This window comes from Zonotrichia albicollis, chromosome Z (genome assembly GCF_047830755.1).
Source record: "Zonotrichia albicollis isolate bZonAlb1 chromosome Z, bZonAlb1.hap1, whole genome shotgun sequence".
NCBI classification, from domain to species: Eukaryota; Metazoa; Chordata; class Aves; order Passeriformes; family Passerellidae; genus Zonotrichia; species Zonotrichia albicollis.
Genome location: NC_133860.1, coordinates 66,813,535 through 66,830,150, shown reverse-complemented (window position 1 = coordinate 66,830,150; position 16,616 = coordinate 66,813,535). Strand labels below are relative to the sequence as shown.

Genomic DNA, 16,616 nt, shown 5'->3' with positions numbered 1-16,616 from the left:
AAAGCAAACAAACAAAACCAGCCAAAAAATATTTTGCATTAAAAAATCTTAATCTAAAAAAGGAATATCACTTAATAAACTGAATAAATATTGAAAGCAAAATTTATGTACATTTATTTATTAAATTTCCACTTTGGGGACAATTTTAGTAAAAAGCCTGCTAATTTATACAGTAAAGAAAAGACCAAGAAAACAAAAAAAACCCAACCAAATTAAACCAAAACAAAACAAAGGTAGATTGCCTCATTAATTTTCCAAAACAGATTTTGATGTGGAATTTGAAAATATTTTTTTTCAAAAGCAAACATATACTGATAGAGTGTATTTTGTCAGTGCAAAAAGCTAATGGATTTTACTGTCTCTTTCCTGTTCTTAGAACACAGTCTGTAAAGCTCAGAAGGTCTGTGATTCTTCCTTAAAAACATGTACTTTGTATCAAACCAATTAGATTTATCATAGCATGAATCATTTATTCTTTTTATACATTTTCTTGTGGTCAATGTACTAGTATCAGAAGGGCAAGAGCTTACAGAAGAAACAAAAATTAAGGTCTATTACAATAATTGATTGCAATAGAATTTCCAGTTCTCATAGTTAAGCTATTGGATCACATGAAATTACAGTAATAGTTTTCTTACCTCAATTTTACAGAAAACTCTGCATGTCATTCTGTGCTTAAAAAAAAAAATTCAGTTATCTCAGTGAGACTTAAACCAGATATGACAGGACACTGACCTTTTGAGAACAGTTTTTAAAGAAAAATACAAGGTTTATTATTTTATTTGTGTAGGGGGGGTATAATATTTATTTTTAAATGGACTTTAAAAAGGAAAAGTGTTCAGATTAAATTAGGCATGATTTATTTTTACTTCTGCTCCAGAATCCACATCAAAAAGTATGTGTCTATGTATTTCAAATACAGCTGAATTTTAAAAAAATTCCAACTTTTGAATACTTAATCTATCAAACAAGAATTTTAGCCTTGTTTTGCCTGAATAGGAAAGCTGTTCTGGCTTAAGGTTTACAAAGAAACGCAAACACAATTAAACACAATTTAAATTTACTTCACTACAGTCATGGTAACTCATTGATGTTTGCCAAGGCACCTCTGTCTAGTTTCTTTTCTTCACTTCCATATTTTGAGGATAGTGAAGAAATAGAAATATTTCCTAAACATCATTTAAAAATAGATAGAAATAGGAATGTACTGCCACTATTCTGTGCCAATTCATGATTCTTTCTTTCTGGATTAATTCCTGTGTGTGTAAAATGGAATTGTGATGACTAGGATTGACAAGAAGAAAAGGGTTTCACAAAAAACCTGTAGTGAGAGGACATGTGTGGCTAGGGGTAAACGACGTTATAATTGATGCGGATGAAAGCACAGATTCTGTATAAGGAACTCTTTTTAAGGCAAATGCTGCCATACTCTCTTCTGCTCCACAACCAAGAAGGGACAAAAATCTGGTAGAGGAAGCACTGTAAGAGGCACAGCTATACCTCCTCAGTAGACACCAGAATAATTACAGGGACATCTCTGGAACATTTGTATAACATTTACCTGTCTAATACAGTCTTCACACTATTTGGCTTAGTCTGGTTATTCTTTGAAACAAAATTAAATTGTGCATAAACCTCAGCCATAAAAGAGAAAAAAAGTCTTTAGGCATTGTAAGGGGGACAAGATTAATTTTGACGTTGTTAAACAGCACTTGATTCTGAGGAGACCCTTCTAAGCCATCCTTAGAAGGTGTTTTGATTGTGCTATTTTGCTGGTTCATTAAAACTCAAACTCAGCTCCTCATCTAATTCACACACAAGTAGGAAAAGGGTTGCCTTCATGAAATAGCACAATCATTAAAAAATGCAAAATAATTTCAATAAAATTATTTCAAATACACCAAATCCTTTGCACTGTAGGAGGACATCTCACTCCAGCACTGTCTACTCACCTGTTCTATAGAAACTGCCCAGCTGTTGCTATATTATTATTTCTATTCGTGCTTAGACATGATGATGTTTTCATCTTTGGAGTTGGTTTTTGTGAGAATGAAATTATGCTGTCATGCTGCAATTCAGGAAGCAATCAAACAACAGAGAAAAAAAATTACCAGAAATTACCAGTGTTTAAAATTTAAGGGCAGAAACTGGAAAAGTCTTGTTCTATTCTTCCCCTGCAAGTGGATTAAGAAATAGGAAGAGGAGGACACAAGATTTTGTACTCATAGCTGTTGTGGAAAAAGGATTTTTTTTTAATTTAAAGGTTAGACATTTTTTCTCAGAAGATAATTAAAATCTTATTTAATTAATTCAGTAAGATATGTATTGATTTTCCTCAAATAGGATGAGAAGCAGACATTTTACTGAAGAAAATAGATTTCTTGATATAGAAAACAGTTTCAAAAGCTTTAAAGATGCTGGCTGTAAAGCCGTCTAACAGAAAATGATGCAGAAATGCTGTTTGACAGCTGTATAAACATGAGCCAGTGTTTGCCCAGGTGGCCAAGAAGGCCGATGGCATCCTGGCCTGTGTCAGCAATAGAGCAACGGGCAGGACCAGGGCAGGGATTGCTCCCTCTGCTTGGCGCTGGTGAGGCCACTGCTCAAGTGCTGTGTCCAGTTCTGGGCCTTTCACTAAAAGAAGTACATTGAGAGACTGGAGTGAGTCCAGAGAAGTGCAGAGAAGCTGGTGCAGTATAGAAAATAAGTCTGATGAGGAACAGCTGAGGGAGCTGGGGATGAATAGCCTGAGGAAAAGCAGGTTCAGGGATACCCTTCCTGCTCTCTGCAGCTGCCGAAAAGAAGGGTGCAGCCAATTGAGGTTCGGCCTCTTCTGTCAGGAAATCAGTGACAGGACAAGAAGAAATGGACTCAAGCTGCATTGTGGAAGATTCAGGTTGGACATCAGGAAGAACTCCTTCATGAAAGGGGTTGGTTGTTAAAAACTGGAATGTGCTGTCTAGGGAGGCGGTGGTGTCACCTTCCCTGAAGGTGTCCAGGAAAGGACTGGATGTGGCACATAGTCCATTGATGACTGCAAATTGATGATGTGGTGATTGGACTCCATTATTTGGGAGGTCTTTTCAGCCCTAAATGATTCTGCACTATATCTAAATTTTAACATTTTATACCAATACCTCCCCTTGCCCATGTTAGGTGGATTCTTTCATCTGTTTATTTTTTGCCTACCCTTACTATTTTATTTTCAGCCACTTTTCTAATGTGGCCCAAACCAACGTACAAGTATCTTCATTACTCTTAAAGAGGTCAGACTGAAGCCCACTGAAGTATTGTGATGGCAAATGTGACCACATATTATCTTTGTTTAATCACATAGAAAAAATCTTCCCTACAGGTTATTGATTAGCTCAATGTGAAGTTTGAGGTTTATAGCTTAGAGAAGCGTTTCATTATGTCTGAAACATGGCATCTGCAGTAAACAAGCCTACCTTTAGCTGTCTATAACTTGTTGTGGTTTTGTTTTGTTTGCACCCCCAGCAATATTGAAAGCCATCAGCAGTGGTTTCTTTAGAAAGTTCAAATAATATATGACAAATTAAATTTCAAAAATCTGGGCAATTTATACACACACATATATATACATACATATACACACATACACAAGTATATCTCATATTTTAAATACAGTTAAAATACCATACAGTTTATTATGTAGGATAAAAATAAAATAAAATTGATACTGTTTTTCCTTTGTATTATTCAAAATATTTTATTATGCAAAATTATTCTAGCAACTCTGGGGGATAAAAATTGAAGAATTATAATTTCATTGTACCCATAAAAAGGAAGATAGGAATATTAGTGTGATGTTCTCCTTCAGGAACATCCCATTTACTTTTCTGAATACGTACGTATCAGGGGTCAGTTTTGGTCTGTGGCCATGCCTGAACCCAGACCTTTGTGTGGTGATCACAACGCTGATGTGCCCCACAGATCTGCACAAGCCAGGCCATGTGAAGCAGGTTTTCCAGTCCCAGATGTAATTGTGGCTGTGCCTAACCAAACCGAATCCAGAAGACGATCACCCCACAGAGGGGATGGCCCACAGCACCCATTGAGATCTACATCTCTGCAGATATCAAGCTCATAATTTCCTCAAGCACCATATTACAGAGAAACAGCTGGCATAATATTTCCCTGAAGTAGTTTAGGTTATTTCTGTTCTTCAAAGCCTTTACAACACAATTAAGCCACTGTTGATAACTGGAGATTACAAAGGATTAATATGAAATCCCACAAACAGGACTTGCATTTTTTTAACAAATATTAGTGTCATTCATATCTCATTGTGATGTATAAGGAATGTTAGGCTAACTTGGGAGCAAAGTTACAGTGTCCTTGTTTCTCTCAACACACCTTGAACAAGTATTGTAGAAGGAAAATGTATCCCGTGAGCTGCTGAATATAAACTGATAATAGAAGATTGGGGCAAATTCAACATATTTTACATCACAAAGCAAGTAGTCTTCAGAAAAATTGTTGTTGTAAAAAAATCTGTTATATTTTCCTGTATTTATGCATGTTTAAAGCTTGCTTCATAAGGAATTAACATGGCACAATTAACACCAGGAAATGTACACATTTTTGTAGTGAACAAAACCAAAGTGCTCCAGCCCTTTAAATGTGCAGTGTAAGAGGTGTCGTAATTAAAATTCCTTTTAAGAAAATCCTGAAACAGGAAAATGAATAATGTCATCCTTAGGTACTCATTTATTTAAGTTGTTTGGGGTTCTGCAGAGATTGAAATATGAAAGTTTAAAATTTTACATCCTATACTGATGCTACTTGATCAATATGGCAATTACCTCAACTGCATTGTCCAATTTTCTAGTATCTGTTGCTCTGAGGTACAAAATATCATGTGGTTTTGTATTAAACTCACAAAAGTCTAAAGTCACTGATATTTAAGGAATATAGTGAAGTTCAAGTCAGTCCTGTAAACATTTAGCTATGAAATAAGTTCAGACCCTTGATTTAAGAAATTGCAGGACTACAAAGCAAAATAAAGAGAAATGCAACTAGAAGCAGCATACAGTAGATTTAAATTTTTTAAAAAATATATTCTAATTTTTAAATATTTAGATTCTGAAGAGTTGAGAAATATATATATTTATGTATATTAACATGGTTCTCAAATGTAATTCTTCTTTCTCTTATTCTGTTCATTTCACTACTAACCATTTGCATTCAATATAGCAACTATAAAAAAAATGATACACAAAATCTTCCACTAGATATTAGTTTTCTCCTGAGAATTTGGTTTCATAAGAATGATATTCCTTATTATTTTAAAATCTCTGAAAGACCAATTAAAATGATAATATGTATCAGACATATATTAAAAATCCTGCACTTAATGAAGACCCTATATTTGATTCTACTGCAAGTGTGACTGCAAACTTCAAGTGGCTACTTCTATGCCTTACCTGATATATTCCATGTAGATTTTATTCCATGTAATGGAGATTATTGTCACAAAGGGCTTCTTAATAAGAAATAGGCTTTTTTGTAGTGATTTTTATACAGACAATATTTTAAAGATGGTACAGAATCATTATTTTCTGTTCTACTTAGAGATCACAATTTTTCATTTTGAGTTTCTCCAAACACTCATATTGTCTATATCCAGCCGCATTTCTATAGCCGCTGGTATTTTTGCATAATTGCAAGTTACTCCAGTGTCACAGGTACTATACAATTGTGAAGTATAATATCTCTATTTGACTCAGCCTCGTGACAAAAGTAAATATTGTAAATGTAAATGTAAAAGTAAATGTCTCAAATACTTTTGAGACATTTTGAAGCCATTTATGATGTCTTGAACTGTACAACAATGTGCTGTGCAAGAAGCACACTGGGCTGGTATAATGTTGGATAGCTACATAAACTTTAAAGCATAGACAGAAGGGTTACTTAAATCTGACACAAAACTGACCAGTATGAAATAATTTAAAACTTGGTAGAGCTGGTAAAGTTTGCTCTTATCAATGTCCTTTAAAGCAGTACATATATAAGCAGTATTTATTAATAGAAATTTTTTGTTTCTTTTTGATCTTTATTTTTACAGCTGCCCCAATATGGCATGCATCTGTTTAGTGCAGTCAAAGAAACATGCTTGCTTACAAATATGTTTTAAAAAGCAAACTGCATTTCAATGTGGAGGTTAATATTCATATTTCTCTGTGCACTGATGGTCAAGTGGATCTATGATAAATGTATTTCTCTACAAAAAAAAATGCAAAGGAAAATTTTAAAATGCTGCTTTATTGGTGTCTAGTGGAATGAATCCATGACAACAGATGGAAAGCTATTTTACTATTTTATGTGTCTTTTATACTTGGTTCATCCTTGGAACACTGGTGTTATATGACCTACACAAGAATCAGTTTTAAAGATTGGTAACCATAACAAAATACATAAAAGGACTTCCCTGATTCCATAGTAAGTTAGTACGAAATAGTCAATAGGATCTATCTTCTAAATTATTGCCCTGCTTTTCAAAACCTTTCAAAACCTTGGTGATCTCACACTTATTCAGCAATATATTAGGAAGACCAAGAAATCTTATTCACCTCTAATTTTATATGCTTCTTTTTGTACAATGGTGTTATAAGGGAGACAAATGAAGGATTGATTTTCATAAATGAGAAATTTACTCTAAAATTAAATCCACATCATGCATTGATATTTATAATGATAAATATTTGACTTCTGTTGTCTCTAATAAGGTGGATTTAGTCCGAGTAATATGCTAGGAATAGTTATGTGATTGGCAAATTCTCTCCAAGATTACCTCAAATCATTTCTTTCAGGATGTACATAATAGACTGATGAGCTCCTGATCCTTTATTTGCAAACTTGAAATGCAGAATATTACAGCCAGATAACATTAAAGGCAGAACTTCATAGGTAAATAGATGAATAAATAGTGAAAATTGGAGCTTGAGATTTTAAATTATTGCCTGGAAACTAAATTAAACAATACCATAATGTTAAGAAATTTAAGAAATATTACACCAAGGTAATGAAACAATTTGGAGTTAATAGAAAGATTATTAGAAAGAATAAGAGAAAGATGATAATGATCTAAAATAATTTCTGTGTCCTTTGGTGTAATTTCCAGGCTATCTTTCTATAATTTGGGAACCTCTTGGGAGGAATGGATTAAAGACTGGCAAAGACAATTGTATATCACTCAAGTGACCTGGCAGCCGGGAATAACTTTTGATAAACCTGTCTGAACAGTGGGATGCTGATCCTGTAGCATGTACAGAGTTTAACAGTGCCTGCATCTCCATCTGTATGCTTCTGTCTGGATGCTGCTTTGGAGATGTCCTGTTTAGTCAGGTAACAGAAAGAAGTTTATTCTTTGTGCTCTAGTCACAATCTTATGGTTGTTTTGGCTGCTTGGCTGTGTTGACTTGTATCCTGGTTTAGGGCAAATTTTGGATGAAACCACCAAATTGGTGTCCCTCTAGAAAGTTGATCTAAGTGGCCCCTCCCCCAGCTGGTTCAGGGAAAAATTTCCTTGGAGAAAAGTGGAAAAAAGCTGTTTACCAGCAAAGCATTCACCAGCACAAAAAATGAACAATACTAAACAACAAAATGTCTCACTGCTCCACAGAGAGAACAAATTCAGACAGTCCTTCTTCTGAGGTGTAGCTCAGCTCATTCAGTCTGTTATCAGTCCCTCTGGCCCTAGAGTGCAGCATCTCAGGCCCTGGTGGGCCACAGGTGTGAGTTCCCGCTGTCTTTCTGGGTTTTCAGTCCACAGCAGGTTTGAACAGTTCCAAGAAAAAGAAAAAACACTGTTCAGGGAACTTCTCTTCCTCAGCTAGCTAAAACTAACTAAAAAAAGGAGAACTCTCTCTCACTGTCCACGCTGCAGGCAACACAGTCCAGAAGAAGAATGAGGAACAGTGAATGCAGCTTCTGATAACAAACTCTTCACTTCTTCTCTTCCCCTTCGCTCTCGGAATCAGACTTAAAGGTGCAAAACTTAATATCCAGCATAAACAGAACAGATGATTCAGGATACAAGCATCATAAAGCCACCCTAGGACACTAGCACACTTGACAAACCTGACTGCCTTCTATGAGAAAATCACTGCCTTGATGGATGACAAGAGAGCAGAGGGTATTCTTTACCTTGACTTCAAACAAGACTTTCAACACTGTCACTAAAATTCAGGAAGTGCAGTCCAGATGAGTGGATAATGAGTTGGATTGAGAACAGGCTGAACAGCCAATTCCAGAGGGTCATAATAAGTGACACAGGGTCAGGTTAGAGGCCTGTCCACAGCGGTTCCTCCCAAGGTTCTGTACTGGGCCTAACACTGTTTAACATATCCATCAGTGGCTTGGATGAAGGGGCAGAGGCCTCCTCAGCAATTTCATTAAAACCACAGAGATGAGAGGACTGGTTGGTACCCAAGAGGGCTCTGCACTCATTCAGAGAGACCTTGACATGCTGGAGAGATAGGCAGACAAAACAATCTGAAATTCAACAAAGACAAATACAGGGTCCTGCACCTGGGGAGGAATTACCCCAGGTATCAGCACAGGCTGAGGTTACCTGCTGGAAAGCAGCTCTGCGGAGAAGGATTTGGGGGTCCTGGTGAAGCACAAGCTGTGCATGAGCTAGCAATCTGCTGATCCACTGGACCCTTTCAACCATACCTAATCTGTGAATCTCGGATTTTGTGAGATTCTCTGGATAAAATTTAATTGCGGTTTTTACTTTTTTCTTACCATTTTTGTGTCCTGAATTCTGAGGCTGCATTTAATTCTTGCATTGATATTGTTTTGAATTGTGGTATTGTGTAAAACTGCTGTTCTAACCCCTCTTGAATACATAAAGAAGGGAAAACCAAATCAATAACTTCCCAGGTCCCTCTAAATTAAGGTAAAATAACATAAAGCATTCTCCAGTATCATAGGAAATGTTAAATGGGAAAGACAACTTCCACAAATACACACAGGAACATAAGCTCCTTAGTGGTTGATGTCAGTGACTAACACAAATTCTCCTATTAAAACTGAAGATATGTCACATTAGTTCTTCTGTGACACAAAGTTTCATTATTAATTAAAAATTTACAAAGCTCATCTATTTTATGCTTGGATTTGTGCTCAGAGGAGAAAATGGCTCATGCACTACAGGATAACTACATCTAATAATGATCCTTCTACAGCTGATATACTAAGTTTAATTGCATAAGAGCAGTAATAAATTAATATTGTGGTATTGATACTAGCAGTTCAAGACATTGTACAAAACCAGATGTTTGACACTGATGTGCCAGGAAGTTTCTAGATGGAAAATGTCCCTTACCAATGGAATAAAGTTTTCATCTTTCCTTGAAATGTATGCTTGAATATGGTTTTCACATATGATTAAAATGGATGTTGTAAAATGATACCAAGAAACTAGAGTTTAACTTTTTAACTGATGCATACTACTATAAGCAATTTATATAAAGCCCTAGTTCAGACAGCCATGTAAAAACACAACCCAGCATTTTTGAAGCCTTAGATCAGCAAATATCCCTGTAAACACTGTGAGTGATGTAGGCTTTGTCAGAACTGTTCATGTGATGAGATTAAAAGCTTCAGAGAACAAGTGTGGTAAATTACAGAAAATTTTATTTTTGTCAACTCAGTGTCTCTGCACCTATAGATGCATTGATGTGAGATCCTTTAGTGATGTGGAAGAGGAAGATATGAAGTAGTTCTGAAGAAGCTGGGAATAAGATCACTGAGAAAAATTAACAAGGAGCCATGTACAGGCGCAGTTTGCCAGGCTCTGACGGCTTCTCATCCCACCAGGGCTAGAGAGAGAAGCAGTGTGAGGAGGCACGTGAGCAGTTTGTAATGAGATTGCAGCCAGAGCCTGTGGGAAAGCAGCAAAGGCTGATCAGGAGCCCTGTGCCCAGAGGCACAAGTAACAGAAAAGGGGAAGAGTACTGTCAGGATATCTTCACTGCAGAATGAGCTTTCACTACACTAATTCTGGTTTCCCTCCAGAGGGCTGAGCTCAATTTGCCTAGCTTGAACAAATAACACAGCGTACTTGTAGGGATTAATTTTATCTATTGCATGCATTGTAGGAAAAACCCCACTGGGCAGTTACATATCAAATTACAAAACGTGTAAGCAGTCTTTTCCCAACTTTCCTGCTTCTTGTAAAGCTAAAGATTAATTGCTATTTGAACTGCCTTGGGGGATGGGAAAAGCATTAAATGGGAAAAAAATTATACACTAAAATGAAACTTAAGATATGTCCTTAAAAAAAACCAAAAGTGTGTATATTGAGAGTTTCAAGTGATTTTACTTAAAAAAGAAAACACAAAACCTTGTGTCACACTTCCTATAAACACAGTTATTATGACAACTCTTTCTATGTCCATCTTCTGTGCCATTAGTTACATATCTAAAGTCATATTAAATTGCTTAAATTTTAGTGTAATTAAGTTTTAATCGCACAATTAAAATGTTTTTAATTTTTTTTTTTACCTTGAAATAGCTACTTATCTTGGGAGATGGTGAATGAGAACCATAGTAATTTCTGCCAATTTTTAGTATGCTATTTTCTTTATTTTATTTTTTTCAGTTCTCACAAGGGGTTTTTGCCCTTTTCACAGTGCTTTGCCTGTTTTCACAGGAGCTATTAATGACTACTGCACATTTAATTTTCTTCTCCTAAATCTCTGAAATTTTTTCAGCATCTCATTTTTTTCATATTAATGCATTAGTGAGAGCTTTGGAGGGTTTTGTTCATTTGTTTGTTTTTACCCCTTGAAGTGTATTTTATTGTTTCATGTTCTATGATTCACTCATATTCTTATCTAAAATGTCAGGTGATATATTGCTCTTGTTTTGTCAGTACAAGGGATTTTGTTTTACTGAAGGTTTTCTTTGCTGCCTACAGATCAGTAAATATGACTGGAACAGTACTCCTTCAGATTCAAGTTTATTTTCACCTCAATTGAAGGCTAATGCACCAACTTTTTTACTTTTTTTCTTCTGAGTGGTCTCCATTTCCTATTTCTTTGAATCACAGGTGTCAAGGAAGACTTCAATGACATGACTAGGTCACTATTTTGTCTTTACAGCTGGTTTTTCTTTATGCTGTAAAAAGAATTTCTGTAACTTCCTAAAAATCTCTTCTACCCCGTTGTCTATTAGAATCGATATTATTGTTCAAAATAAAGAATCATACTGGCATTATTCATCAGTCTGGGAAATACAATAAAATACTAGCTTGTCAAATATCTTTCAGAGATCCTAAAACCCTGTGGTTTTTACATCCAAGATGAAATAGCTATAAAGTTTGTTTCATTTTATAGAAGTGCACATATTTTTGCTCTATCATTATCTATAATTATTTCAGTAAGCTTCTGGAGACAAAGCTTTAAACCTGTGGTTTGTATTGGTCAATATAATTTGGTACTTAGCTTTGCATTTTATCTCAGCCTTTCTCTGGCAGCTTCCCTGATACTTGGCTACTGCCTGTGATCAAACTGAGCCTACATGTCCAATAAATATCACTACCTCTCTCCAGCTAGTGCAGCTCTACTGAAATTTAGGCTAGTCAAAATGTATGAGTTTACCTCTAATGCCCTTCAGCCAAGTCTCCTAGGAGTTACTTTCAGTAAATTCTTCCCCTGAGCTTCAGTAATCACATGCGCTTGTGCTCAGGGTAAATGTTTATTGGGATCAGCAGCAGCAAGTCTAACTCACACGTGTTCTTTGAATAAATCCTGGCTGTGACAAAGGACTTTTGTGTCAAACTGTGCTTCCTGTACGAGCATTTGCTCTTTTTCTTGTATGCTGGGTGTAGCTTTGCTACTGAAAATCAGATGATTTGACAGCTCTCCTTGTTTCCAGATCCTTATGTGCTCTAGTTTGAGTGTTTTGCCATCTCTCTTGGTCCATCAGCCCTACATTCATTGTGAGACTAGACTTAGATCACTATGCTCTCCCTGACTCCATGGAAATAATTATCCATTTTGTTTGCTTGTTTATTTCTAGTGTCTATGTAATTTATTCCTTCCTATCTGGTCTTCTTGAAGTAATTTTGGAGCAATGACAGGAACAGTATTGCTTTTATAGATGGAGCAATTAACAGACATTTGTTTTCACCAGGCCTGGTTAAACAAACCACTTTTCCCCATTTGAACTACACACAACCCTAAAGAAAATCCATTCTCTGTGTCAGGTTAAGTGGAAAATGATGCAATTCACCAGCTTAATGTGCCAAGTTGTGTTACAGGTGAATGAGTCACTTCACTGTAATGGAAAGAGCTGGGCTGGACAGCCTCACACAAAAAATTCAGCAGTCAGCCAGAAGAGCTAGAAGATTACAAACTCCAGATAAGTGGTAAATTCAAGATGAGCAACTTTGTGCATCAAGCTGATCAACTTTAAAGTTTTTTCCACTAGTGTTGGTAGAAAAAGCACAGGTCCTATGTTCTGTCCAGGAATGCCTAAAAAACCCATGAATCACAACATGCTACATCTTCATTCAAAGTTATGTTTGGGGGATAAATCAGATCAATATGAGTGTACAAGCATTCTTGGAAATCACCAAATTAATCCAGGTGGGGATTTCTGTGTATTTGAGTCTAAACAGAACAAAGCCTTACCTTTAGCTTTTTAGGACATATTCTCGCTGAATAACAAAATTATTTTCTATCCTTTCTAAAACTGGTCTAAAAAACTCACTTGTGATGCAGAATTTTTTGCAATTTCTTTCTAACTCATTAAAGAAAAAAAAAAAATAGAAAAGTTTCAGAGTCTGAGTCAGTGGTGTGTGATGCTCACCCATTGAAACAGAATAAACTGGATGTGTTTGTCTGTCCTGCAGTGAGGGAACATTTTTCCTGGTGCCATGAAAAATTGTATTAAGTAATACATGCTGCCTAGGATACTAAATGCTCTCTCTTTGTCCTAACAACAATCCAAGTATTCAGATATGGGCAGAGGTTTGATCTTCTCTTTAGTCTATAATTTCTTGTAGACAGACCCACTACTAGACAAACCAGTCTTCTGGTGTTTTTAGCTTGTGGGGCTAAAGGTTGGCCCCTGGCAGGACGAACAGGCGAGGCCACTGGCTGCATAGGGAACCCCTGCAAAGAAAAATTACCTCATAATTTTCTTTCTCTCAGCTCAGCTATCTTTGGGTAGCTGTGGAAATGGGCCTCAACAGCAAAAGTGAAGGAAATTCACCCAAGTGCTTCTGATATCAGCAATAAAGTTGATGGAGAAGGAATAACTGGTGGACAGCTGACACAACTGTCAGAATTGACAGATAAGAGATTTTAATGCAGACATGTCAGATTCTAGATTTAAATCTCACCTATATTAAAGTAAAATATATAATCCTGAAAGATCTTGATGCCCAACAAGAACTAGATAACACATTAAATATTTTACAGAATTTCAGTTCTTTATTCTCTGAAAAGTTCCAGTTTCAGAGTCATTAGCAGAAATTATTTGATGAAGAATTTTTCATAATGAACATTTAGAGCACTGGTTGATATGGAAAGCAAAATTTTGGAATGACTGAGGATGTTTGTAGATGAATTACTCATCCCATTTCTTTATCTCTACCTGGCTGTAAACCACTTAGGTGTAACTCGGCAAGTTTTTATTTATTCAGAGACTAATAAAACTTGTACAGAGCACAAATGCCATTTGCACAAAATGTGCAAAATAAGTTATCTACAGACACTTTGAGCATGTAGTCACCGAGTGAAAATGAGGACTCAAGTTGTAGTCTAACATATTCATTCTATGTGGTTTTGTATAATACATGTGGAATTTCCATATAAATGTCACTATGATATTTGTCAACATTTCAAATACTGAAATGTAACATTTACATGTATGTACATACATATATTTGTCATACATGTATGCAAAAATTCTTAATCTTTTTGTTGTTAAATTATTTTCCAAAGACCTAAGAAGCACCATTGACTGGAAAACTTTTGAACCACCTTGGAGAGAGATTTTTCAACCATTCACAGGACAGAAGACAAATTAATAGGCTGAATGGCATCAGAAGTTCAAATACAGAAGTGGAATGTAAAAGACTCTTAGAAAGGAAAGTCTCTGTTCTTTCTATAACTTGAATAAACAGACAATGCTTCTTTCCTGTATTTTCTGAGTAGATTTACCACCTGGTGGAATTAAGACCTCATGATTTGTACTTAAAATGCTACTTGATCTCTAGATGTAGGATATTTGAGGCAGTCTGTGACAGAAAAATTATAACACACAACTTGGGACGACCTGAGAGATAACCAGTAAGAATGTATTGTAAGGAGAAGAATTAATATAAATTTTCCATTTTGAATTCTTGCGAAAAATGAGTTAAATTTCTTCTGTGATGGGATGGCCTAAAGAGCAAAGATAAATGTATGAGTGTCAGAGAAATTACTAGTCTGCAATAAATTACCAATAGAGTTTACTTAATTAATTATATCAAATCATTTAACTTTTCAAATCACTATTTGTTCTCATCTAGAAAAAGACAAGTAAAAGACAAGAAAAATACAACATTGAAAACAATTTTTGTTTGTTTAACAACTTCCTGAAACTCATAGATGCATGATTATTAAACGACCAAGAAAATCTTGTGCAGTACAAAAGAAATCTGAAAACAACAAACCAAAGCTACATAGTCTTCTGTCATTAGTGAGTAGCAAATGGAAAAAGACAGTATTCAGTGCTTAATGAATTTTCCTAAAAGAGATAAAAAATCACATGCCTGCAAGTTTTTGTTTCCCTAGTGCATTACCTACGTGTGATGTCAGGATATTTCTTTCAATTATATTCTAATTCAAATACACAGATCTATAAATGTTTTTCAAAATAGGGAAGGCATCACTATTAACTTGAAAATCAAAAAGGAAGGATGATAACAGGAAAACCCTGATTCTGCTCACGTATCATCCATTTAGGTATTTAATCAAGAAAATCTCAGGTTGAAACTCTCAAGCTCAGACAATATTTTTCACAGTGTGTTATTGCATGCACTAAACAGAAGTTCCCTATTTTACACAGGTCTGCAGAACTGTTTATCACCAATTTCTCACCTATCATTGGCAAGCTGCAAAGGTGTAGACAAGGTCAGTGCTAGCTCTTGATCTGCTATAGGATATCTGGAAGCTGACAGTCATGTAGCTTGCAGTGAGTTTTGAATCAATCTAACCAACTCAGATTCCAGACTACTGAAGTGGAGTCTTGATGAACATTGTCAGAAGAAACAGTTGAAAGCACTCAGGACCTCTCTTTTTTCTCCTTTTCTTTGTTTTTCTTTTAAATTTTTTCATATTTACTACTTAAATTGCTCTAAAGTGTTCTACTGGATGCAAAATGCAAACTGGTTCTAAACCAGGCATTTGTGAAGATTTATGTTTTCAAGATTAGCCTGGGAAGATCAAGATCATTCTACTATGATAAGAACCTGAAGAACATAATTGTTTCTGTTTTTCAGAGAATAACACCAAAGGAATATCCTGAAGTGCAAATGAGATAAATAAAACTGATATAAAATTAAGAGCTAGAAATCAATTATTACTTTTACATTGTTTCTGCATGTGAATTAAAACAAAAACCTGTTTTCTATTTTCATGTATTGGATATTTAGGAGTTAATTAGACAAATTTGTTCTCAGCCTTTAAGCTTTACACAAAACACAAAACAAGCTTTACACAAAATACACAAAATAAGCTTTACACAAAATGCATAAAATAAGCTTTACACAAAATACAAAATACCTCAGGGAGAGAAAGGCTTTGTCTCAACATCTTGCCACTTTCTGAATGGAGTTTTCTTTGTGTCTGTCAAACTTGTATATGCCTTTCTGAAAACAAAGAGGAGGAACTGCAATTCAGGCATTTGCATCTGACAGCAGCAGCAGTGGTCCTGAGCTGAGAAAGAGTTTTATGCAGCTGACAACTAGGATTGCTTTTTTCCCAAACCTACCGGCACAGCCATGTAGAGCCACAGCAGCTCTTCCCACGTGCATGCAGCCTCAATCAGTCTGGCAGAAATAAGCCTGTGAAAAGGATAGTGGTGGTTGAGATGGCAGAGCAATGATGGGACATTCTTGGAAGAGATTGTGGTCTTCTAGCTGAAGACTAATTCTTCTATCATTAGAGCAGCACATACTCCTGTGGCCTGGCTTACGGTTTCTCTTGGAATGCACACCCTTTCTGTGCTTTCTCTTCAAAGGCAAGACTAAATGATAGTCTGCTTCAGAGGCAGCAAAGAACAATCTATTTTTTCTTTGCTGTGTGAAGCACCAAGATGGAAGCTTAGGGGCAGCAGAAGAGGACTATAACTTTCATTGCTATCCTTCCTCCTGTTTCATCTTTTCCTCAGTTTCCCCTAAATATTCTTTTTGCCTTTGTTTAAAAGAAGCAGATTAAAGGAAGGCACTGCGAGAATCTTCCTTCTTGCTTCCCCTTGTGATTTTCACCATCTATCTCAATTGCTTGTTAGGCTTCAGGCACTGTGAAATTGCTATCCCCTGAAAGGTGCAATAAGATAGTATAGTTCTTTCATCTTTTTTCCAGATACCT

At 35.8% G+C, this 16,616-nt stretch overlaps 1 long non-coding RNA gene across 1 annotated transcript in view; it reads right to left on the bottom strand.

Annotated features, from left to right (window-relative positions):
* The window catches only part of LOC113459837 (uncharacterized), a 35,622-nt gene extending 19,340 nt beyond the window's left edge, over window positions 1–16,282 (bottom strand). The window contains exons 1-2 of the long non-coding RNA XR_003381407.2: window positions 16,018–16,282; window positions 15,810–15,895 (exon numbers count right to left, since the gene is read on the bottom strand). This is a non-coding gene — a long non-coding RNA (uncharacterized LOC113459837). The remainder of the gene's footprint in view (window positions 1–15,809; window positions 15,896–16,017) is intronic.
* Between the last annotated feature and the right edge of the window lie 334 nt (window positions 16,283–16,616).